Source organism: Balaenoptera borealis (assembly GCF_965194805.1).
Source record: "Balaenoptera borealis genome assembly, chromosome: 2".
Lineage (NCBI taxonomy): Eukaryota > Metazoa > Chordata > Mammalia > Artiodactyla > Balaenopteridae > Balaenoptera > Balaenoptera borealis.
Window position 1 is genome coordinate 125,631,490 of NC_138867.1, and position 27,749 is coordinate 125,659,238.

The window sequence follows — 27,749 nt, forward strand, 5'->3', positions numbered from 1 at the left end:
TGGGTGGGTGACTCAGACTGGCGAACACTTATACATTATACCACAGAAGTCCAGCCACTGGAGTGAAGGTTCTGAGCCCCATGTCAGGCTTCCCAACCTGGGGGTCCAGCAACGTGAGGAGGAATTCCTAGAGAATCAGACTTTGAAGCCTAGTGGGAATTGATTGCAGGACTTCGACAGGACTGGAGGAAACAAGAGACTCCACTTTTGGAGGGCACACACAAAGTAGTGTGCACATCAGGACCCAGGGGAAGGAGCAGTGACCCTGGGGAAGACTGAACCAGACTTACCTGCTAGTGTGGGGGGGGGGGTCTCCTGCAGAGTTGGGGGATGGCTCTGTTTCACCGTGAGGACAAGGACAGTAGCAGCAGAAGTTCTGGGAAGTACTCCTTGGTGTGAGCCCTCCCAGAGTCTGCCATTAGCCCCACCAAAGAGCCCAGGTAGGCTCCAGTGTTGGGTTGCCTCAGGCCAAACAACCAACAGGGAGGGAACCTAGCCCCACCCATCAACAGTCAAGTGGATTAAAGTTTTACTGAGCTCTGCCCACCAGAGCAACAGTCAGCTCTACCCACCACCAGTCCCTCCCATCAAGCCTCTTAGATAGCCTCATCCACCAGAGGGCAGACAGCAGAAGCAAGAAGAACTACAATCCTGCAGCCTGTGGAACAAAAACCACATTCACAGAAAGATAGACAAGATGAAAAGGCAGAGGGCTATGTACCACATGGAGGAACAAGATAAAACCCCAGAAAAACAACTAAATGAAGTGGAGATAGGCAACCTTCCAGAAAAAGAATTCAGAATAATGATAGTGAAGATGATCCAGGACCTCGGAAAAAGAATGGAGGTAAAGATCGAGAAGATGCAATAAATGTTTCACAAAGACCTAGAAGAATTAAAGAACAAACAAACAGAGATGAACAATACAATAACTGAAATGAAAACTAAACTAGAAGGAATCAATAGCAGAATAACTGAGGCAGAAGAATGGATAAGTGACCTGGAAGACAGAATGGTGGAATTCACTGCTGTGGAACAGACTAAAGAAAAAAGAATGAAAAGAAACGAAGACAGCCTAAGAGACCTCTGGGACAACACTGAACACAACAACATTCGCATTATAGGGGTCCCAGAAGACGAGAGAAAGGACCCAAGAAAATATTTGAAGAGACTATAGTCAAAAACTTCCCTAGGATGGGAAAGGAAATAGCCACCCAAGTCCAGGAAGCACAGAGAGTCCCATACAGGATAAACCCAAGGAGAAACACGCCAAGACACATAGTAATCAAATTGGCAAAAATTAAAAACAAAGAAAAATTATTGAAATCAGCAAGGGAAAAACGACAAATAACATACAAGGGAACTCCCATAAGGTTAACAGCTGATTTCTCAGCAGAAACCCTACAAGCCAGAAGGGAGTGGCATGATATACTTAAAGTGATGAAAGGGAAGAACTTACAACCAAGATTACTCTACCCGGCAAGGATCTCATTCACATTCCATGGAGAAATCAAAAGCTTTACAGAGAAGCAAAAGCTAAGAGAATTCAGCACCACCAAACCAGCTCTACAACAAACGCTAAAGGAACTTCTCTAAGTGGGAAACACAAGAGAAGAAAAGGACCTACAAAAACAAACCCAAAACAATTAAGAAAATGGTCATAGGAACATACATATTGATAATTACCTTAAACGTGAATGGATTAAATGCCCCAACCAAAAGACACAGGCTTGCTGAATGGATAAAAAAACAAGATCCATATATATGCTGTCTATGAGAGACCCACTTCAGACCTAGGGACACATACAGACTGAAAGTGAGGGGATGGAAAAAGATACTCCATGCAAATGGAAATCAAAAGAAAGCTGGAGTAGCTATACTCATAACAAATAGACTTTAAAATAAAGAATGTTACAAGAGACAAGGAAGGACACTACATAATGATCAAGGGATCAATCCAAGAAGAAGATATAACAATTATAAATATATATGCACCCAACATAGGAGCACCTCAATACATCAGGCAGCTGCTAACAGCTATAAAAGAGGAAATCGACAGTAACACAATAATAGTGGGGGACTTTAACACCTCACTTACACCAATGGACAGATCATCCAAAATGAAAATAAATAAGGAAACAGAAGCTTTAAATGACACAATAGACCAGATAGATTTAATTTATATTTATAGGACATTCCATCCAAAAACAGCAGATTACACTTTCTTCTCAAGTGCACACGGAACATTCCCCAGGATAGATCACATCTTGGGTCACAGATCAAGCCTTAGTAAATTTAAGAAAATTGAAATCATATCAAGCATTTTTTCTGACCACAACACTATGATATTAGAAATCAATTACAGGGGGAAAAAAACGTGAAAAACACAAACACATGGAGGCTAAAGAATACGTTACTAAATAACCAAGAGATCACTGAAGAAATCAAAGAGGAAATCAAAAAATACCTAGAGACCAATGACAATGAAAACACGACGATCCAAAACTTATGGGATGCAGCAAAAGCAGTTCTAAGAGGGAAGTTTATAGCTATACAAGCCTACCTCAAGATACAAGAAAAATCTCAAGTAAACAATCTAAACTTACACCTAAAGGAACTAGAGAAAGAAGAACAAACAAAACCCAAAGTTAGCAGAAGGAAAGAAATCATAAAGATCAGAGCAGAAATACATGAAATAGAAACAAAGAAAACAATAGCAAAGATCAATAAAACTAAAAGCTGGTTCTTTGAGAAGATAAACAAAATTGATAAACATTAGCCAGACTCATCAAAAAAAAGAGGGAGAGGACTCAAATCAATAAAATTAGAAACGAAAAGGAGAAGTTACAACAGACACCTCAGAAATACAAAGCATCCTAAGAGACTACTACAAGCAACTCTATGCCAATAAAATGGACAACCTGGAAGAAATGGACAAATTCTTAGAAAGGTATAACCTTCCAAGACTGAACCAGGAAGAAACAGAAAATATGAACAGACAAATCACAAGTAATGAAATTGAAACTGTGATTAAAAATCTTCCAACAAACAAAAGTCCAGGACCAGATGGCTTCACAGGTGAATTCTATCAAACATTTAGAGAAGAGCTAACACCCATCCTTCTCAAACTCTTCCAAAAAATTGCAGAGGAAGGAACACTCCCAAACTCATTCTATGAGGCCACCATCACCCTGATACCAAAACCAGACAAAGATACTACAAAAAAAGAAAATTACAGACCATTACCACTGATGAATATAGATGCAAAAATCCTCAAAAAAATACTAGCAAACAGAATCCAACAACACATTAAAAGGATCATACACCACGATCAAGTGGGATTTATCCCAGGGATGCAAGGATTCTTCAATATATCCAAATCAATCAATGTGATACACCATATTAACAAATTGAAGAATAAAAACCATATGATCATCTCAAAAGATGCAGAAAAAGCTTTTGACAAAATTCAACACCCATTTAAAAAAAAACTCTCCAGAAAGTGGACATAGAGGGAACCTACCTCAACATAATAAAGGCCATATACGACAAACCCACAGCAAACATCATTCTCAATGGTGAAAAACTGAAAGCATTTCCTCAAGATCAGGAACGAGACAAGGATGTCCACTTTCGCCACTCTTTTTCAACATAGTTTTGGAAGTCCTAGCCACGGCAATCAGAGAAGAAAAAGAAATAAAAGGAATCCAAATTGGAAAAGAAGAAGTAAAACTGTCACTGTTTGCAGATGACATGATACTATACATAGATAATCCTAAAGATGCCACCAGAAAACTATTAGAGCTAATCAATGAATTTGGTAAAGTTGCAGGATACAAAATTAATGCACAGAAATCTCTTGCATTCCTATATACTAATGATGAAAAATCTGAAAGAGAAATTATGGAAACACTCCCATTTACCATTGCAACAAAAAGAATAAAATACCTAGGAATAAAGCTACCTAGGGAGACAAAAGACCTGTATACAGAAAACTAAAAGACACTGATGAAAGAAATTAAAGATGATACCAACAGATGGAGAGATATACCATGTTCTTGGATTGGAAGAATCAATACTGTGAAAATGACTATACTACCCAAAGCAGTCAACAGATTCAATGCAATCCCTATCAAGTTACCAATGGCATTTTTTATGGAACTAGAACAAATCATTTCAAAATTTGTATGGAGACACAAAAGACCCCGAATAGCCAAAGCAGTCTTGAGGGAAAAAAACGGAGCTGGAGGAATCAGACTCCCTGACTTCAGACTATACTACAAAGCTACAGTAATCAAGACAATATGGTACTGGCACAAAAACAGAAACATAAATCAATGGAACAAGATAGAAAGCCCAGAGATAAACCCACGCACCTATGGTCAACTAAGCTATGACAAAGGAGGCAAAGATATACAATGGAGAAAAGACAGTCTCTTCAATAAGTGGTGCTGGGAAAACTGGACAGCTACATGTAAAAGAATGAAATTAGAACATTCCCTAACACCATACACAAAAATAAACTCAAAATGGATTCGAGACCTAAATGTAAGACCGGACACTATAAAACTCTTAAAGGAAAACATAGGAAGAACACTCTTTGATATAAATCACAGCAAGATCTTTTTTGATCCACCTCCTAGAGTAATGGAAATAAAAACAAAAATAAACAAATGGGACCTAATGAAACTTCAAAGCTTTTGCACAGCAAAGGAAACCATAAAGAAGACGAAAGGACAACACTCAGAATGGGAGAAAATATTTGCAAACGAATCAACAGACAAAGGATTAATCTCCAAAATATATAAACAGCTCATGCAGCTCAATATTAAAGACACAAACAACCCAATCCAAAAATGGGCAGAAGACCTAAATAGACACTTCTCCAAAGAAGACATACAGATGGCCAAGAGGCACATAAAAGCTGCTCAACATCAATAATTATTAGAGAAATGCAAATCAAAACTGCAATGAGGTATCACCTCACACCAGTTAGAATGGGCATCATCAGAAAATCTACAAACAACGAATGTTGGAGAGGGTGTGGAGAAAAGGGAACCCTTTTGCACTGCTGGTGGGAATGTAAATTGATACAGCCACTATGGAGAACAGTATGGAGGTTCCTTAAAAAACTAAAAATAGAATTACCATATGATCCAGCAATGCCACTACTGGGCATATACTCAGAGAAAACCATAATTCAAAAAGACACATGCACCCCAATGTTCATTGCAGCACTATTTACAATAGCCAGGTCATGGAAGCAACCTAAATGCCCATCAACAGACGAATGGATAAAGAAGTTGTGGTACTATATACAATGGAATATTACTCAGCCATAAAAAGGAACGAAATTGAGTCATTTGTTGAGATATGGATGGATCTAGTGACTGTCATACAGAGTGAAGTAAGTCAGAAAGAGAAAAACAAATATCGTATATTAACGCATGTATGTGGAACCTAGAAAAATGGTACAGATGAGCCGGTTTGCAGGGCAGAAGTTGAGACACAGATGTAGAGAACAAATGTATGGACACCAAGGGGGGAAAGCGGTGGGGGTAGGGGGTGGGGGTGGGATGAATTGGGCGATTGGGATTGACATGTATACAGTGATGTGTATAAAAATGATGACTAATAACCTGCAATATAAAAAAACAAACAAACAAAAATAACAACTAATACTAAACTTTCTTTGGGTTATTTGTATGGAAATATGTTAATATAAATGCTTCAGACATTACATGAAATTTCTAAAAATCTTATGTGTTCTGGTATAATGTTATAAGTCATAATTCTAGTTATTACTTTAAAATGTATATCTCAGAAATAACTAAATTTCCTTGTCAATTGCATTATTATGAACTTTCATCAAATCTTTAACCATGGTCATTTTTAAGTCTTTTGTCATTTACAGACAGTTCTGGGTATACTCTGATGCTTTTGCAAAAATGTTCCTATAAAAGGGTTTCATCTTCAAGGAATTCGTGGAAAAGACTCTGACAAGTACAGGTTTCTGGTAACTGACTATACCGCTGAACTGAATGAATAAGCATTTTCAGAACTCTAATGGAAAATGGATGAATTCATAAAAGTGTTAACAAAAGATCAAGATAAAAAAAATTAATTACATGGGACTGTGTGAACTGATGAGGATGATTATAATATTTGTGACTTTCTGTTTGAATAAAAAAAAAAAAATCCCACAAGGACTCAGAGGTAAAAAATATACAAATCAATTTTCACTGCAGAGTAAAGGCGCTGTTACAGTGGAGGATTACTGGACTGAATGTCAATAGTATGGCATAGTATGAGTGTGTTTCATGTTTGGTAATTGCAATCATTGTTGCTTTTGTTGTGGTCATCCATTTACAACGCTTGGTGTCAGTTTATTTATCTCTTGTCAAAATAAAATACAGTGTGTGTGTGTGTGTGTGTGTGTGTGTGTGTGAAAAAAAACAAAAAACAAAAAAACAACCAAGCAACACTGTAAAAAAGTACTTGGTATGTTTGGTCTTCACTAGGAAGAAAAATGATGAGGGAGGAGTTGAGAAAACTAGAACATTGATGAGAAATCTGTGAAAATTTGAATTATTATATATATTTTTAATGTTGGCAGCTAATTCTGTATTTTGTAAAACAGTGTACAGGCCAAACAACACATCCATGGGCAGCTGGCCTGTGCATCCGCATATTTATTGATATTATTGAATGTGTTTTAAAAAGTACATATTTCTAGATTAAAAAAAAAGTAAAATAAAATAAATAAAAATAAAAATGTAACTTCTAAAAAAAATTTTTTTTCCAAGGGTCTACCATATGTGGGCACTTTGCTATGAACAGCTGATGCATCAGTCATTGTGGTATAGGGGCTCCCAACATCACGGGGGAGACAAAGTTTGAATAAACAATATGTAAACACAGTGTAAGTGCTACCAAATAGATCAGCTCAGATGTGGGCCACGTAAAGCCATCTTTGGAAGGTGTGGGAAACCGAGTTCTAAAGCATGAGTAAGGAGAAGGAAAATGAACTTGAAGGAACACCTCGCAGAGGAAGACTGTATGCAAAAGCCCAGAAGCAAGAGATAGTGTGGCTGGTATTTGGAGCTGTAAATAGTTTCCTATGAGCAGAGGGGGAGGAGCAAAGAGTGAGAACTAAAGTGAGTAGACATGATACATGTATGTAAGAACATATACATAATTGTCAATGTGTAAAAAAATCCATTAGTTTAAAAATTTAAAAATACATGTAGATAATCTAGAAGAGGTGGCTCAAAGGAAAGAATAAGAAATATAGAGTATCCGGTGCCTGCTAAGCCCTCAAAAATGTTAGTTATTAGCCTAATAAAAACACAAAGTAGCAGTGTTCTGAGATGCAGACCTTATTTGTTCTCTGATTTGAGCTAGAACAAAGGGCAGAATCTGGGAAGGCCAAGAAGGAATTTAGTGTAGTGGTTAAGAGCCAGAGAGACTTGAATTCAAATCCAGGTGTTAAATATTAGCTCTGTGCCCATGGGCAGGTTTTTAACCTCTCTAAGCCTATTTCCTCATCTGTGAAATGGAGATAATATACTTCATTCACAAAGCTGTTGTGAGGGTTAAATGCAATACTATATGTAAAATAATTAGCACAAATTGACTGGCACAGAGAAGTCACTCAAAAATGGTTGCTGGTATTATTACAAAAGGAGGCAAAGGACATGTGGCAGAGATTGGGGAATGTTCCCAGAAGATGCATGGTGATAAGGACAATTGTCTCAGCTGGGCATAAATTCCTCTTGCTGTGGCTGGGTCTGTTGTAAAGAATAATCCCATGGATGAATAGGCAGCCAGCCAAGATAGCTTGATCTTCCACACTGGTTCTAGCCAGGAAATCTCTTGAGTGTGAGTAGAATGTGAATCACCTGCTTACTGTAAATTAGTTATTATTATTCACTCAGCAAAGGGGGAAAAAGTGCTTGGTCAGAATTAATCACCTTAAAAAACCCAGTTATTTTAAATTCATTACATTTGAATATGGTAATGAGGCATTTGTCATTTTTATAAGTCTTTGTGGGGGAGAGTGTCTATTGTAGGATGGAAAAGGATTAACATTTAATTCTAAGAGTGTGCCCTTCTTTTTTTCCTTTTTCCATATTCCTTGAAGTCTAATATAATATTTGTTGCATGTCCCCACTTTACAGATGAGCAAACAGGCTTTGAGTCTGAAGTGATTTATCGTAAAATGGTGTTAAAAAATCCAGATTTTTCTGACTCTGATGATTCTCAGTTGGCTTCACATTAGAATCACTTGGAGAACTTTTTTAAACTAATGATGGTCAGGGTCTACTTCTAGAGACGCTATGGGGTTGTTCAGAGGTAAACAATTCCTAAATATGAAATTCGTTGGTCGAAAGCAACAACCTTTTTTTAAGTCTTGCTAAATACATGATTAAAAAGTTTTTAAATATGGCCGTGCTGCCTACTGAGGAAGCAAGCTGAACAATCAATGGACTCCCCCCTCCCCCTGTGCCCCTCTGCTTTATCCAGTTCAGAACATTTCAGAAGCAGGTTGAAAGCTGGGAGAATGAATTCAACCCTTTATGCTGTACTGAGGGCAGGGAGTAGTTCCCCCCACCCCCGGACCTTTGCGATGAATCATTGATAGCCTTAATGTGGTGATTTTTCAGTCTCATCAGAGAACAAACCCCTCCAAACATTCTAAATAATCAGAACATTATCTAACACTGGAATGAAATTGGTCCACATCACTTAACCAGTTGACCTTGAAGGCTTACTTCTCCAAAGGAAAGATGAACCCATTTCGCTTTATTTTTTTTGTGGCACAGAATAAACAAGAATTTTGAAAAGTGGTCTCTTGTTAGTCTGTGAAATTGCAGTGATCACACGCTCTGTGGCTTCTTGCAGTCACTCTTTCCCTCCCTGAATTTCACTCACGCCAAGTTCTGGCACTGGAGGAGATGGAACAAAGGCTGAGTCAAAATCTCTTCTTTGGAAGGACACGCAAGAGGGAGGAGATATGGGGATATATGTATACGTATAGCTGATTCACTTTGTTATACAGCAGACACTAACACACCACTGTAAGGCAATTATACTCCAATGAAGATGTTAATAAAAATAGCAATTTATAATATTTAATGGACACTAGTTTATGGTGATACAGTTTTGTACAACAATAAATGTAATTATGATGCAAAAAAAAAATCTCTTCTTCATGTGCATGTTCCTATTGCCTACTGACTGGAAGAAATGATAAAATGATTCCATTCTTTTAAAATCGTCTAAAGCAGTGAGTCTTAAATTTGGGTTAATCTTCAGCCCTTTTAAGTAGCTAATAAAAGTAAGGCCCCCAGAAGAATTTATTAAAATATATATACTTCAAATGGTCACCTATCTTGACCTCTTAAGGGTTCATGAATTCATAATTAAGAAACCTGACACTTTAAGAAAAAAATAGATTGGCTTTCATCTTTTACCAATGCAGATGAGCACATAGCAGAAAACCAGACAATTCAAACCAAAACTATGTATCAAAATTTTTTAAAAAATTTGTTTTGATTCAGATAAAACAAAAGCAGCTTAAAAACAAAAAACAAACAAACAAAACTTTCCTCCTAAAAAAAAAAAACAACGCAAGCACTGTGTTTGGTTCCCTGAGATATAATTTCTTCCTCCTGAGTGTAGTTCACAAATTGCCATGTGTGTGCAGATAAAGGCTGCTTCTCCCAAGCTGGCTTTCCAGTTCAGTCTGACACTTCCCGTCCCTACCCTACTGTTTCTGGGTTCTTTATCTTCCTTTTGTCTTTGTCTTCCTGACTCCCAATCAGAGATACTTAGGAAGGAGCTTTTTTATCAACTAGCCAAAAAGAGAGACAGTAAAATGTAAGGTCATGGAGGACCCAAAAATGTCTCAGAAAATACATTAGCAGGAATTGGCTAGAAAGGGTTTCTAAATTGGTACCTTGAAAATGGGTCTCCTGAGACCAGCATAACCCTGATAATTGTGCCTCAGCCCATTTTCTATTTTGAGTCAGAGGAGAGATTCCTAAGAAATCCTGGGAGAGTGAGGGTGTGGGAGGTGGTCTAAAAGAGAGAAACAGGAAGGGCCCATTGTCTGTCAACTAAGGCTTTGTTTTGAAAATCCCAGGGCTAACATTTTAATGCTTTATTTGCAAAGTGGGACAAGATTGCAGAATAATAGCTCAAAGTTTGATCTGAGTTTGATTCTACCTCTTTCGGTCACCTCAACTTGTCCTCCTATACATGGAACTGTGACGTGAATACTTGAGATATGTGACTGGAAAAATTTTGCTTTCTGTCTTTAACCTGCTAAGATTTACTGGGACCCAGAATTTACTTACATGTTTCCTTATTAAATAATAATATCAATAGCTGGTATTTATTGAGCCCTTACTAACTGCCACACATTGTTTGAGGAGCTCACGTAGTCCTTACAATAATCCTATAAAATATGTTCTATTATCTCTGCTGAGGCACTGAGAGGCTAAGTAGCATGCCTAAGGTCAGAGAGCTTAGGAAAAAAAAAAAAGTGGTAGATCTGGGTAGATCTTAAACGCAGGGAGTCCAACTGCAAGTCCTGTATTCTTCACTACTACACTTTATTTCCCCTGAACCCATTTCCTCAGTGAACCTTGATGATCTGAGCAATTTAATGCAATTCAATCTTGGTAAAGTATAATTTTCAAAAAAAGGTTAAATTATGACTCTCATATAGATATAAATATGAACACGTGTCAAAGATTTTATTAACTCATTAATGAGAAAACTAGGTGTGTGTTAAAAGTGCCAGTAAAAAAAAAAGACACATTTATAGATCAGGAATATTGAAATGAACGTGAAATAGAGGTGAAAGAGGACTCTTCCACAATGGGAGCCGGAAGTCAGCTAGACTTCCTCAACTGGATAGAATTTGCATGTCTATAGACAAGAATTATTTTACCTTGCTATCAGTTATTTACAGCTTACAAAATTGTAACTCCCATGGAATCAGAATAAGATAACACTGGAAGGATATGCTATAGACAATGTATAGTTTTCCACTTAAGTACAGTTGTTTTTGGTTTTTTTTTTCCTATACTAAGAACATTTCACACTTGTTCCTCAAACCCAGGAAGATTTACAACTGATAGGTGTAAAAAGCATTTTAGAAGATAGACATATGAATAAAAAATGACTTACAAACTACCAGAGCAGACATTCATAAATGATTTCAATAAGGCAGATTGTTAAAGAATATAAATAAGGGAAGAAGAGATTCATTCAGCTCTGAGAACCTATTAGAATTTTTATGTGAGGCATTTAGGAGAGGCAAGCTGTTGGAAGAGGGGACTGCAGGCTATCCTGAAGCTGCTTTTAGATACCACTTTACATAAAACTAAGAAAAAGTAGATCATCTCTGTTAAAGAATTCCATGGTGCTTGGTAGGAGACATTAAAGCTATCTCATGGACTTCATTTGAAATCTAGAAAAATTCCTTGGTATTTAGATTGACTTGGGAGTTAGTACAAAAATGTAGACGTGCTATCCAGACAAAGGGGTATCTTGATCCAAGACACAGAAACCAAGAGAGGAGAGGTGACATGGGAAGGGGAATGATAAGAAAGAGGCAGTAAGAGGAAAAGAGTGTGCCTCAAAACCCAGTGTTCCCTCAGCCTATGCAGGTCAAGACACCTACTAAGCTCTGTTTCCTTTCACAAGGACCTGACAGCAGGATACTCTACCTTCAGCCCAGAGCCCTAGCCCCAGCATAAATGTAGATATTCAATATGTATATATTTCCTGAATGAAAAACAATATGGAAGGAAGAAAGAAGGAAGGAAAGGAGGGAGGGAGGAAGGGGGGATGGAAGGAAGGAGAGAAGGAAGGAAGGAAGGAGGGAGGAGAGGGAGGAAGGAAGAGAGAGGGGAAGGGGGGATGGAAGGAGGGAGGGAGGGAAGGAAGGAAAGAGGGATAGGAGGAAGGGGGGAAGGAAGGAAGGAGGGAGGGAGGGAAGGAAGGAAAGAGGGATAGGAGGAAGGGGGGAAGGAAGGAAGGAGGGAGGGAGGAGAGGGAGGAAGGAAGGGAGAGGGGAAGGGGGATGGAAGGATGGAGGGAAGGAAGGAAGGAGGGAAGGAAGGAAGGAAAGAGGGATGGAAGGAAGGGGGAAGGAAGGAAGGGGGAAAGGAAAGAAAGAAGGAAGGGGGGATGGAAGGAAGGGGGAAGGAAAGGACAACATTGAACTTCATCTAATTGTTCCTCAAGCTTTACTGTTTCAGGGGAGAGCTAACCACCAAGGACCACCCTTCCCATATGACTCATTTAAAACCCTCCTCCACTCTGCCTCATGATTCCTTGTCTACTTCCCTCTATAAACCACAGGTCTCTGTCCTTTCCTTTGAGATGCTCCTCATTAATGAACATTTTCCATATTGCAATAGCCTAAATAAAATCATCTCTTTCATTGTCCTGTGCATTTTTGTCTTTCACAGAAGGAAAGAAGAGTTCCGGACCTAATCTCTGGATCTGAAGAACCCTGCTGTGGGTCTGTGGTTTAATACAGGATGAAGGCATCCAAGCTTTTAATTTGTTTTGACTGCATCCTCCTTATATACATGAAAGAGCAGGGACCAGCCTGCTGTGAAAGCCTCAGAATATAACCTGACCAAGAAAGAAGAAACCATTGCCCTTAGTGCTGGCATAAGCATCTTTGTCTTTGGGACACAGGGTGAATCCAGGGACTTGTTTGAATTCCTCATTTGGGGGATTAGGGCATATAATGGAGAGTGTTTTTCCTTTCCCTTTTGGACAATGGACTGGGGCGGGGGGGGGAAGATTTGAGTTGACTAACTTCCAGCATGAACAGAAAGACTAGTTTAGGGTAAGAAATAGGAATGTATTTTTATTTATCCAAAGATGTGGCTAAAGGTGGATGCAAGCAACAAAGCTACCTTTGACCTGCTTAAGGAAAAAAAAAAAATGAAGGAATTTGTTGGAAGGATTCGGTATAACTCAATACTTGAAGAAAAAGTTGAAGACTAAGCACAGCTCTGAGGTATAGATGGTAGAAAGTGATGAACGAGTTCCTCCTTCTTTCAGCCTCACTGGCCCTCTGCCAAAGAATCAAATTCCAGGGAAAGGGCATCTGATTGACAGGACTTGGATCACATGCTCACCTCTTGGCAGAGGGAGGTGGCTCAATCCTGATGAGTAGATTGACAGTAGCCAAAGTGGGAGAAATTATACAGCAAAATGGGAGGTGGGAAGGACTGTTACTAAAAGGAAGAGTCAAGGATTCGGGGAAGGCAAAACAGCAGCTTTACATAGAATTACCACGTAACACAGTGATTCCACACCTAGGAGATAGAAAAACATACATCCACACAAAAACTTTTACCTGAATATTTCTAGCAGTGTTATTCATAATAACCATAAAGTGGGAAACCTAAATGTCCATCAACTAATGAGTATGTATTCATACAATGGAATATTATTCAGCTATAAAAAGAAACGGATCGCTGGGCGCTGGGCAGTCCCCCCAGGTTTGTCTCTTGCTTCAACAGTGTTTGGACGGAACAGAGCCAGGGTCGCCCCGTGCTTCCCCCCTCCAACTACCCTCCAACCTTTTTTCCAGTCGCAACCTTCGGAATCAGCCACTCAGCTATCCTCGGCCTCCAGGCCCAGCCAGCACCATTTTTTGAGCTTAGTTCCTTATTACCGATTAAGCATGAGCTCCCAGGTTCGTCAGAATTATTCCACCCAGGTGGAGGCCGCCATCAATCGCCTGGTCAACATGCATCTGCGGGCCTCCTACACCTCCCTCTCTCTGGGCTTCGATTTTGACCACGACGATGTGGCTTTGGTGGGCGTGGGCCACTTTTTCCTTGAAATGGCTGAGGAGAAGCACGAGGGCACCCAGCGTCTTTTGAAAATGCAAACCCAGCGCCACGACAGTGCCCTCTTCCAGGACGTGCAGAAACCATCTCAAGATGAGTGGGGCAAAACCCAGGATGCTAGGGAAGCCGCCATTGTCATGGAGAAGAGCCTGAACCAGGTCCTTGTGGACCTGCACGCCCTGCACTCTGCCCACGCAGACCCCCAGCTCTGTGACTTCCTGGAGAGCCGCTTCCTGGAGGAGCAGGTGAAACTCATCAAGAAGATGGCGACCACCTGACCAACCTCTGCAGGCTGGCTGGTCCCCAGGCTGGGCTGGGCGAGTATCTCTTCCAAAGGCTCACCTCAAGAATGACTAGGAACCTCTGAAGCCCACCGACCTTTGAGGAGCCCCTCTGGTGTCAGGGCTTCTGCCCAAAGCCTCTCTCTCCAGCCACTAGGCAGCTTTTTAACCACCCTGGAGCCCTCTCCCAAGACGTGGACCAAACGGAAACAATAAAGCTTTTTGCGGCAAAAAAATAGAAAAAAGAAATGGAGTACTGATACATGCAACATGATTAACCTTGAAAACATTATGCTAAGTGAAAGAAGACAGTCGCAAAAGACCATATATTGTATGATTCCATTTATATGAAAAGTCCAGGATAGGCAAATCCATAGAGACAGAGTAGGTTAGGTAGATTAGTGATTACTGGGGACGGGGAAGGAGGGGTGATGGGGATGGTCTGGTAGTGGATACTGATTTCTTTTAGGGGGAAAAATTGTTTTATAATTATATTGTGGTGATGGTTGCACAACCCTGTGACTAAACTAAAAACATTGAATAGTACACTTTAATTATATGAAATGTGAATTAATCTCAATAAAACTATAAAGAAGCAGCAGCTTTTCCATTACAATACTGTTATTGCAATAATGAAGTCTGTTCTAATTAACTTTTTTGTTTTTACTTGTTGGTAAAGTAGGTAGAAGCTACTGGAGTGGATCTTAAGAGATAGGAAAGGAAGTCACCGGTCAGTCATGAAACATAAATTACTCCTTTGGAATAGGGCATTGTTTTATGTTAGCAACAACTACCACCAGTGTGTTCCTTAGTTAGCTTTGTAAGTTATCAAAACAAGTATGGATTATTCTGTCAGTCCCTTACAAATGTGTCAATCAAACTAAAACAGGACCTGTCCGGAATGAAACTCACATGAGTCAACATGGAATACTCTAGAAGATGCAGGCTAAGAAGTAGGAAACCTGAATTATCTCCATTGATAAGCCATTGACACGTACTTGGTAAAAGACTGTAGGGAAGTTCCTGCCCTTCTCCAGGCCCCAGTCTCCTGACATGGAAAAGGAGAGAGATGGAATAGATGAGTAGTTCCCAAAGACTGGTTTCTCATTAAGGGTTGTGATTTAATATTTCCTCAAAACAAATCAATGTAAACAAAAAGTGAACCAATGTAAAGAAAATTCTAGGCAAATAGTACGGATATTGTAGAGATATGGCAAAAACATGATATTAGTGTAAGAATGACTGGAGTTTGGCAAATGCTACGTGATACTTTTTGCTGTAATCTGGTTAACGTGCAACAGAGGTGGGAGAATCCATTATTTTGTAAAGCTGGATTTTACTGCATTTATTTGATTTATGATGAAAAGTTTCTAAATAAGAATGATATTAGTAAATAATTATCATTGGTTAAGTTTTATTCTGTGCCAGTCCTGACAAATAAAGGGAAAGTTCAGGAAGATGTTATGATCAGCCTAAAGTTTAGGTGAGTGGGGAAGGCTTCCCCAAAACCGAGGCTGGAAAGGATGATAAGATTTAGTAAGGCGAAGGGCTAGGGAGCTTTTTGTAGGTGCAAGGGCATCAGTGAAGGTCTACGGTTGAAATTGAACATGTAGTTCATTGGGGGAACTAATCTATCCCACGTGGTTGGAACATAAAGAATGAGGGGGAGAGAATTCCACCAGCCACCAGCACTTACTGAGTACACACCTCACTTCCCACAGTGTGCTAGATGCTTTGCTTATTTCATTCAAGCCACAAAAAAACTCTCTGGGGTCAGCATTTTTACTCCATTTTACAGATGGGGACTGAGGCTTAAAGTTAAAATATCTTGCCTGTGGCTGCAGAGCCAGTAAGAGGGAAAGCCTGGATTTGAACACAATCACTTTGCTTCCGGAGCTGGTAGGCTAAGCCACTGCACACTGCACACTGGTCACCTCAGCTTCTCCACAGCACTGCCATCCCTCAGATTTTCCTTGGTCCCAGCTAGACGACAGACTGATTGAGCCATAGACTCCCTGCTCTGTGAACCTGGTTAGGAAGCCTATTGTTAAAGTAAATAAGACACTTGGAAAGCATAGCCAAAGCTATTAAAATTCTATAAGCCAGTTTTCTCCAAGATTTTGCACTTGGGGATGAATGTCAAGAGGACTTGTTAGGAAATCATATCTTTTAGAACTTCCATGTAATTTCTTTCTCCTTAACACAGAGTTGAGAAAGGTAAAAATAAGAGTGATTTGTTTTTCCTGGGGAAAATTGTATGTCTTTATTTGGGACAATGATTGAAAAATAACTGGTCAGTTTTTGCCTCCACACTATGATTTGGTACAGAAAGGGCAAAAGTCACTCTTCACTACATGTATAAGAGGCTTGCTTAAAGTTGTGTAGTTTCTCAGGGTTCAATGTGTGTTCCCCATAATAGAATAAATCTCTAATAATAACACACAGCACTCCTCCCACTGTTGATGTTCAAGTTCTTATTCCACACCTCCAACTGTATTGTTATTGAACAAAGGCTGAAGAGGGTAACACAGCGCAAGAATTTCTGTGCTACCCATTCCAACTTCAACAGAGGGAACAAGTGACCCAAACACTTTAATTCCAGCCCAAATTTTGAAAGAAAGCACTTTCGTTAATGTTTGAGTTCATTATCTTACCATTGGAATATTAAATTTTAAAAAAAAAGGAAACAAAAATAAAGGCAATGTTTACCCCTGATGGCTAAGGATTAGACCTATATTTTGGATAAAATTGTCATTCTTTTTGGCTTATTCCTAACAGGCATTTTTAAATGGAGTCATAACAGCTAAGATTCCCTATTGTATTCTCTTATATAAAATGTTCATTGGAAAGGAGAAACGTTCAGGAAGTTAGAAGATTAAAAAAACTAAAAGGTTTTTCTTTTTTCTAATGTGATCACTTTGATGGCTTCAATGGTCCAAGAAAGATGACTTGTGCATTTCAAAGATTTCACTCCATTCTTTCTGTTCTTCATTTCTCTGTGTTTGCACCATAACTAAAAGTGAGTCAAGTGTATGTCCTGGTTAGGCGTCTGCGAAGATGATTTAGGATGACCAACTGGCCCTATTTGCCCAGCATTGAGGACTTTCCTGGGATGCAAGATGTTCAGTTCTAAAATCAGAACATGCCTGAGAAAATCAGAATGAGGTTGGTCACACAAAGACGGTATTTTTTTGGCCTGGTTAGAGGTCTTTGCTTAAACAAACCAGAGCGACACCCATCCCTTGTCTACTGAGTCACAGTCTCCTGTGAGCCCAATCACTTATTATTTTTAAAAGCCTCCCAGGTTGTTTTGATAACCAGCCAGGTTTGGGAGTTTCTGAGATGTTGCAGGTAATTCCTAAATAGAATCGTTTCTATCTGTCTCAAATGGAAAATGCAATCCATATAACATTTCCTTTTTCTAATTTTTGTAATATCTTTGAAGTCGAGCTGTGTTTAAAAACAAAAACAAATGGCTTCCATGAGAAGAGGGACGGCTATAGTCTTAACATTTCACAAGGTGCATGCTCTTTTTAAGATTCACTTTTGTCCAAGACCCCAGGGACTGAAACATCCGCTACCCCTGTGGTTTTGAGAAAGCTGAGGGTTACATTTGGCCTCAAAGATCTTCCATTCCCTCTGGTCTCTCATCCCTCATGGAGGGATGAGAGATGGGAAATGGAACTCTGGACAATTTCTGCTACTCTCAGAATCCTCAAATAAGATGCTGACTTCCCCCACTTTTGACTTCAGGTTCTTAATTCATCTTAAAACTGCAGTTCACAGCTTTACATTATAATATAATCTGTGTTTATTACAAAATATTTGGAAAATATAGAAAAATAAAAGAAGAGAAGAAAAATGATCCAACTGTCTTCTTTCCAATTCAAACAACCTTAATATTCTGATGTATTTCTTTTCTGCATTGTTCCTTTGTATTGCCTTTATATTATAACTGTCGTACTCTATTTGCATACTACATTATATTGCTTTTTAAGTAAGTGAACATACTCCTATATCATAACATACCATAAATAGTATGTTTAATGGCTACATTATACTTAAAGAGGATGGGCATAATTCAATTTATCAGGCTCTTGGCTAACTTTCCAGAGCAATGTCTTTAACATAATCTACCAAATGCTAGAAGACCATTATGAGACACAAATCCCAAAAACATAATCTGGAGAAGAATCACTATCCTGATGGTTCACCTACAACTAAGTCTTTCCTTTAGGTTAAGAACAGGTCATTTCTCAGGAATATTTCTTTATTTTGGTATTTTGTTGTGGTTGTTTTTCATTTAGATAATAGAATAGCTTCAGATAAAATTTTAAAAAGAAAAAATCACCCATAATTCCACTGCTCTACCAAAGCCACTCAAAGGTATATAGACACATAGATTCTTATACAGCTATCATCATAGAATGCATGCAGTTCTGTGTTCCTCTTTTCCACTTACTATTACACTTTAGTCATTGTGCAATGTTATTACATAGCCCTTACAATTATCACTTTTTAAATGGTTGTGTAATCATCTGCAAGTTATTATCTTTGGCAACACAATTCTTTTGGTTTAAGAACAGGTAACAATTATATGAAATAACTGAGGAAGAAAAAATTACTTTAAAAAAATTATTTAAGCACATTCTAAAGCAGTGATTTTCAGATTCTGATCCTTGGTATATACCCCAAAGATTACCATGGAATAGGAGTTGAGGAGAAATCTGGGACGACCCAGTCTTCATTCTAGCAAAACCTTTCTCCTTTATGTTTTCTTTTGAAAATATGCTCTTAATCAAAAATAAAGAAAGGAAGAGAAAAAAGTATAAAATTAAATGATGCAAATTTCATGGTAGAATCTGTCATTAACTAGCAGTGTGACCTTGGGCAAGTTACACACATGCCTGAGTTTCCTTGCCTATAAAATGAGGATACTAATTACTAATTTTACCAAACTCATTGGGTTGTGATAAAGATGAAATATATGTGCGATATATATAGATTGCTTAAAACAATGCCAGGCCCTAACTATTGTATCTGTTTTTATGAAATAAATGAAATAAAATACTGGAAAAAACAGCACCAGGCCAACAAATCTAGAGCACGTTCATGTGAACTTTAAAGCAAGAAATAGAACATTCGGACAGTGATAGATCTATGGATGGTAGTGACAGTCCCAAAATAGAAAAACACTTACCCACAGGTTTGGGGGTAAGATTATCAAAGTGTCTGACTAGACTCTGATATTTCATACTTGTGTGACTTTAGGCAATTGACTTAACTTCTCTAAGTCTCAGTCTTCTCATCTGTCAAAAGAGTGTTAATAATATTAACTAGATCATAGGATTCTTGTGAGCAGTAAATCAAGTCATCCCTATGAAGTATTTAGCCCAGGACCTGGTCCATTTTGCATCTTCAATAATAGACAGTTAGAACCTTCCCAGGTACAATGTATGTTGATCACTTACTGGAATTTTTTGGGCACATCCACAACTTAAAGAGCCAAAATGCACAGAAGAAATCAATACAACATTAAATCAACTATGCTTCAATAAAATTAAAAAAAAAAAAAAAAGAGCCAAAAAGCTACATATGGAGTCCAGGTGGTCAGGATGGAAAAGAATTTTGGTTTCAACTTGCAAAAAAGACAATAGAAGGAGGAAATCTACGCTGATATCTCTCTGGAAGTTAAGGTGCCAAGACCCTCTTATCCATAATTGCAGGCAGTGGAGTTTGGGGAAGCATGGGAAAGATGTGAAAAGCACTGCCTTAGGAGTTAGGTGACCTAATCCTAGTCCCAGATTTGTCCTAAACTTGCCACATGGCCTTAAATAAATCAGCTTTCTGCTTCACTCTTAAATTATCCCCTGTCTAAACAGTGGTGGTTGAACAAAAGATAACCTCAAAGATCTCCTCATCTCTATTATTCTTATGGAGTATGGAGTCCTTTGCTAATTTTAGAATCCCTGGGATCATCAAGGTTTTGTAGACAAGGAGGTGTTACATTTTACAGAGCGGCATGCAACTTTGATGAAGACTGCCATTTGTCAATCAGTTATATTGCCTCTACGTTTTTTCTCTATAAGAGAGAAATTATCACCCTAAATAACCAAGATTTGGTGGTTACATTCCCGGAGAATAAGAATGGTTTGTAAGAGTCTGCTCTTAAAAAAATATTTCTCCAGATATTTGTAGTTGGAATCTTTGTATTTAGCTTAACCACTCCCTTGTCTGTGAAATGAAATGAATTACCACCGAGCCTTAATATTGTCTCTGGCTCCAAGCAGAGGGGGAAAAACATTTTTGGTCAGCAATACAGTAGAATTAGAGAATATTTGCCTTATTTAATCATGGTCTGGCCAAGTCATTCCGATTGATATTGTTTGGAATGAAAACTTTACCAGATGTTCACTTAAATGAGCTAGAGAGATTAATTATCAGTCCTACCACATTATCTTGAAGGGTGGGTATAATCATCTCCAAGGAATTTCCTGGAGCCGGACACAAAGGTTGCTGATTGTAATTACAGCTAACACTTTATGAAGTACACACAATGTACCAGGCACCACTCTAAGTGCTTCATATGTATTAATTCATTGAGTCCCACAATACCCCCTGAAGGAAGGTACTAATGTTATCCTTCTACAGGAATGAAGTCACTCAGCTAGTAAGTGGTAAAGGCAGGATTTGAATCAGGAATGTTGACCCATAGGCCTACGCTTTTAAAACTACGCTATACCCATTGCCCAATACTATACCCTGTTTTTGACCCAAGGTGCTGTTAAAACTTGAATGAATTAGGCTTGTCATTAATCTATAAGTGGGTGAAGAGGAATCTGAACTATTGTGAGTAGGGAAAAATATAATGTCTGACCTGAGGGAAGGAAGAATGCTAAATTTTTGAGAAAACATTCATATACCTGATTAGAACCTCTTGGGTTACCAAAACAACATATCCACCGTTTATTCATCTTTTAGAATAATTTGAGGAATGTAAGGGGAATTGAAATTTAGACCTCTACTCCTTGTCTGCATAAGATATCTGGAATGTTTTGTTGCTATGATCAAAGCCAAACAGATAATGTTGGTTGATGCTTCTTGGTTAACCTTAAGAAGAAGCAAAAAGAACTGTCGGATTTTGCTCATTTCCAACGGAATCCCAAATATTTCTTTGTTCTTGGGGTTTATTGGAAGTACTATACTGGTTGACATTGACATTCTTCTGAGCTTACTATCTGAGAGCTCCCTTATCTTTTGTTAGCATGTACTCTCCAACAATACAAAGAAAGCATAACATGTAAGCTATCCATTTAGGTTTTGAAATAACAGAGTGGTTTGAAAAGGGTGTTGGTTCTGGATGCGGAGATTTGTGGACAGAATCTTTCAGATCTGAGACTGAGAACTCGTAATGTATTTGAACGGCATAATTTCGTCTCAGACTCAGTCCCCCATTTTTTTTCTCTTAAAGACTGTGTTAAAGATATTTTTATTACAGCATATTTTTTTTTCTTATTCCTCTCTCTGTGAAGGTTTTCAATCCATTTGCATGCAACACAAGCTTTCATCTATATAATTAGGATCCCAGAAACTTGCAGCAGTTGGCTATGACATTCGCATATAAGCAATTTTGTCAGTTCAAGCATCATGATATGACATTAAAAACTTCAGTAATAGGATAAGAAAGATTGCAAGGGAGGCAGCTTTGACACAAGTTAAATATTTTGCTAATCACAAGCACCCAAAGAAATTGGAACTCAGATTAAGACTTTAATTAGCTAAAATATAGCCTGTCTTAAAAGATGCCATCACTATTGTGCCTCCTTATAAATACAGAATTTCTCCAATAGGAAATAATCTGTCTCCTATCACCTGGAATTTTTTTCCTTTTAAAGAATTTATTTTTTCTACTATTAAAAAATTATACATTATCAATGAATAAAACAGAGAAAAGGAGAAAGATTACCCAGGGTCTCACTACCTTCACACTGGTACTTAAACTTTGGCATACCTCCACTTAGTTGTAATTATGCTCTGCATATAAATGCTGCATCCTTCATTTTAAAAGATGAACTGTATTTTTTGATGTATAGAACCATAACTTTTAATGGTTTTCATAATAGTCTTCTGAGTGGATGCCCTATAATTTAACTACATATTCCCAGATTCCTAAACTAATAATGTTTCCAACTTTTCTATTCTAATAAATATTAGTTCAGTATTCATCTTTATGCCAAAACATTTTCCTTTTTTAGGATTATTTCTTTGGATTAGCGTCCCTCAAATGGAATCACTACTCAAAAATGTTGTATTCTGAAGTTTATTGCAGATAAACAAATTTTATCAGCATATACTAACTTCCTGCAATAAATTCACCCACAATACACTGTTAACTGGTTTGTCCAATTCCAAAAGTAAGGCTTGGAAAGCAGAAAGTCACTGTTCCCCGAAGGCATTCTGAATTTTTCTGTTGCTTTAACCAGAGTTTCTGAATTTTCCTTATGTTACTTTACCTTCTTGCTTTGGCATGTATTTCTGCCACGAACTTAAGTCCTGGAGTTTATTCACTGGAAGGTTCTGATTTTGATCGCGGGCTCTTTCCACATCGATGAATTCCCTCCTGTGGCCTTAATCTTCTGCATCCCTCTCAGTGAGAGTGAGAGTGGATACTGTGGCTATTTCCCCACAATGATTCTATGTCTTCCCTGTGTCAATTCTCTGGGGGACTGGCCCTACCATGGCTGCAGAGGTGGTCCCTGAGTTAACCTAATTGACCTTTTTCTTGCCCAACACGCTATTGAAACCACTCTGGTCATGTCACCACTGACCTCCCTCCATTTTGTTCACTCTAATAATCAATCGTCAGCCCTCATCTTACTTGACCCCTCAGCAGAATTTAGCATAGTTAATCACTCCTTTCTTTTTGACACACTTTCTTCACTTGGCTTTCAGGATCAAATCAAGTCAGGATCTAATCAAGAAAACAAAAATTATTCTTAGCATTTGACAAGAGGGAATTTAATTCAGAGCCTTGATCACACAGGTGACAAAAGAGCTGAAAAGGAGAAAGTGAGAAAACCAGAGATGGGCAACAGCAGAAACACGGTATCAACCTTGGCTCGAGGAACAGAGAGGAGAGGAGGTGCCCATGGGCTTGAGGGACCCAGCAGAAGCTGGCGTCATGAAGAGTTTGTCTAGCAGAAGCCGGAGCCGGAACAGAGGTATGTCCACAATAAGAGACACGACCGCAGAGAAGGAGAGGAATCCCTGGTTTCTCCTTTTCTCCCTCCCTCCAATTTTCCATCAATGTCCCTCATAAACTAATCCCAGCTGGAAACCAACTAACATCAGAATCTTGGAAAAAGCAGCTCGCAGTGGTCAATCCCACTGCCACACAGACTCAAGAAGAAGGGGAGGAGGGACGGAATGAGGGTCTACAGGGCCAAGTCTGCCACAACAGATTGCTTTATCCCCTGCTTTACTGGTAACTCCTTCTCTGTCTTTCTACTGGCTCCTCTTCTTCTCTCTGCCCTCTTAACATTGAGCTTCTCCAAAGCTCAGTCCGTGTTCCACCTTCTTGTCTAGTTATCCATGAATGCTCAACAAATTCTCGCCCCCAAACCCTAAATTGTTTAGAACAACAATTTATGGTCACCTCTCATGATTCTGTGGGTTGACTGGGCTAAGCTGGGTAGTTCTCTTTTGGGATCTATCATGAAGTATGTGGTGAACCCTGGGATGTGTCGATCAGATCCTGCTTCAGAAATGAACAAATTATTACAGCACTTGCTGGGAGTCTGGCTGACAGCCCTCAGCTGTCAGTCTTTTTCAGGGAAAGCCTCAGTTTGTGAGGGTTACCTCACCCAAGGTCTCATACCCTTCCCAGAGTAGCCCATATCCAAGGACTGGTTAATATAGAGGATATAAAGCACAACACTTTCATCCCAACTTGGGGCAGTTACAAGGTATCATCCCATCCTCAGAACTCCCTAAAAGCGTCAGTTGAGGTTCTGATGGAATTGCTTAACAGCGTGATTTCTCCCTTTGTCAATCCTGTTTCCCACCCTTCCCTTCCATACATTCCACAGGCATATATCCCCAAAGCAGTCCCTAATGGAACCTCTGTGTCTCAGAATCTACTTTCTGGGGAACCCAACCTACAACATGGTTGCACTCAAGATGGTGGCTAAGGCTGGAGTCATCTAACAGGTTGGCTGGGTTGGACATCTACAATGCCTCAATCACATAGCTGGCAGTTGATCCTGACTATTAAATGGACTATCAATTGGAAAGTCTAGACATAGCGTCTCTATGTGGCCTGGGTTTCTCTCACCATGGCCACTGGGTTCCAAGTGGGACCACTCCAAACATAAGTGTTGAAGAGGCCTGGGCATACTGTTACTTCCTAGAATATTAATTCTATTGGTCAAACAAGTTACAAAAATTCAAAGGGAGGAGTATTAGACTTCCCTCTTGATGTGGGGAACAATATTCACATACAAGGAGGAAAGAAAGGATGGAGGCTTTCGTTGTAAACTTTCTACCACATCTTTTCCTCTAGATCACTCCATTAAAACTCCTCTTGTCGGGCTTCCCCGGTGGTGCAGTGGTTAAGAATCTGCCTGCAAATGCAGGAGACATGGGTTTGAGCCCTGGTCCGGGAAGATCCCACATGCCTCAGAGCAATAAAGCCCGTGTGCCACAACTACTGAGCCTGTGCTCCAGAGCCCGCAAGCCACGACTACTGAGCCCGTGTGCCACAACTACTGAAGCCTGCATGCCTAGAGCCTGTGCTCTGCAACAAGAGAACCCACTGCAATGAGAAGCCCATTCAATGCAACGAAGAGTAGCCCCTGCTCGCTGTAACTAGAGAAAGTCCGTGTGCAGCAACGGAGACCAAATGCAGCCAAAAATAAATAAATTAATTTTTTAAAAAAACCCTCCTCTTGTCATGATCACCAATAATCTCCATATTGCTAAATCCAATGCTGTATTCCCAATTGTAATCTTACTTGATCTCCCAGCAGGATCTCTCACTTCTTTGACAATTTCATAATATCTACAGGCTGATGACTCCCAAATTTTTACTCCTGTTCAGTCCACTCTTACAATCTATAAACTCCTACAAGCAACTATATGCCAATAAAATGGACAACCTAGAAGAAATGGACAAATTTTTAGAAAGATACAACTCCCAAGACTGAACCAGGAAGAATAGAATATATGAATAGACCAATCACAAGTAGTGAAATTGAAACTGTGATTTAAAAATTCCCAACAAACAAAAAGTCTAGGACCCGAGGGCTTCACAGGCAAATTCTATCAAACATTTAGAGAAAAAGTAACACCTATCTTTCTGAAACTATTCCAAAAAATTGCAGAGGAAGGAATACTCCCAAACTCATTCCATGGGGCCACCATCACCCTGATACCAAAACCAGACAACGATACCACAGAAAAAGAAAATTACAGGCCAATATTACTGATGAACATAGACACAAAACTCTTCAACAAAATACTAGCAATCCAAATCCAACAATACATTAAAAGGATCATACAACATGATCAAGAGGGATTCATCCCAGGGATGCAAGGATTATACAATATACGTAAATCATTCAGTGTGATACAACACATCAACAAATTGAAGAATAAAAAACCATAGGATCATCTCAATAGATGCGGAAAAGCTTTTGACAAAATTCAACACCATTTATTATAAAAACTCTCCAGGAAGTGGGTATAGAGGGAACATACCTCAACGTAATAAAGGCCATATATGACAAACCCACAGCTAACATCATACTCAATGGTGAAAAGCTGAAAGCATTTCCTCTAAGATCAAGAACAAGACAAGGGGCCTTCCCTGGTGGTACAGTGGTTAAGAATTTGCCTGTCAATGCAGGCGACATGGGTTCAATCCCTGGTCCGCAAAGATCCCACATGCCGTGGAGCAACTAAGCCCATGCACCACAACTACTGAGCCTGTGCTCTAGAGCCCACGAGCCACAACTACTGAGCCCATATGCCACAACTACTGAAGTCTGCACGCCTAGAGCCCATGTTCTGCAATAAGAGAAGCCACTGCAATAAGAAGCATGCACACTGCAACGAAGAGTAGCCCCAGCTCGCTGCAAATAGAGAAAGCAAGAAAGCCCATGCACAGCAGCAAAGACCCAATGCAGCCAAAAAAAAAACAAGACAAGGATGCCCACTCTTGCTACTTATATTCAACATAGTTTTGGAAGTCCTAGCCACAGCAATCAGAGAAGAAAAAGAAATAAAAGGAATCCAAATTGGAAAAGAAGAAGTAAAACTGTCACTGTTTGCAGATGACATGATACTATACATGGAAAATCCTAAAGGTGCTACCAGAAAACTACTAGAGCTGATCAATGGATTTGGTCAATTGCAGGATACAAAATTAATACAAAGAAACTTGTTGCATTTCTATACACTAACAACGAAAGATCAGAAAGAGAAACTAAGGAAACAGTTCCATTTACCATTGCATCAAAAAGAATAAAATACCTAGGAATAAACCTACCTAAGGAGGCAAAAACCTGTACTCTGAAAACCGTAAGACACTGATGAAAGAAACTGAAGATGACACAAACAGATGGAAAGATATACAACGTTCTTGGATTGGAAGAATCAATATTGTTAAAATGACTATACTACCCAAGGCAATCTACAGATTCAGTGCAATCCATATCAAATTACCAATGGCATTTTTCACACAACTATAAAGAAAGACTTTACAATTTGCATGGAACCACAAAAGACCCCAAATACACAAAGCAATATTGAGAAAGAAAAACAGAGCTGGAGGAATCAGGCTCCCTGACTTCAGACTATACTACAAAGTTACAGTCATCAAAACAACACGGTACCAGACAAAAATGTCACAAAGAAAGAAAACTACAGGCCAATATCACTGATGGACATAGATGCAAAAATCCTCAATAAACACTAGCAAACAGAATCCAACAGCACATTAAAAGGATCATACACCATGATCAAGTGGGGTTTATCCCAGGAATGCAAGGATTCTTCAATTTATGCAAGTCAATCAATGAAATAAACCGTATTAACAAACTGAAGAATAAAAACCATATGATCATCTCAATAGATGCAGAAAAAGCTTTTGACAGAATTCAACACCGATTTATGATAAAAACCCTCCAGAAAGTAGGCATAGAGGGAACCTACCTCAACATAATAAAGGCCATATATGACAAACCCACAGCCAACATCGTTCTCAATGGTGAAAAACTGAAACCATTTCCTCTAAGATCAGGAACAAGACAAGGTTGTCCACCCTCACCACTATTAATCAACATAGTTTTGGAAGTTTTAGCCACAGTAATCAGAGAAGAAAAATAAAAGGAATCCAAATCAGAAAAGAAGAAATAAAGCTGTCACTGTTTGCAGATGACATGATACTATACATAGAGAATCCTAAAGATGCTATGAGAAAACTACTAGAGCTAATCAATGAATTTGGTAAAGTAGCAGGATACAAAATTGATACACAGAAATCTCTTGCATTCCTATACACTAATGATGAAAAATC

At 38.9% G+C, this 27,749-nt stretch overlaps 1 long non-coding RNA gene and 1 pseudogene across 2 annotated transcripts in view; both read left to right on the forward strand.

The window, feature by feature from the left end:
- The window catches only part of LOC309624596, a 467,785-nt gene that overhangs the window by 290,547 nt on the left and 149,489 nt on the right, over positions 1-27,749 (forward strand). The window lies entirely within an intron of this gene.
- On the forward strand, positions 201-26,378 carry LOC309624553 (ferritin light chain pseudogene; annotated as a pseudogene). The gene has a single exon. The product of its transcript is annotated as a ferritin light chain pseudogene (transcript).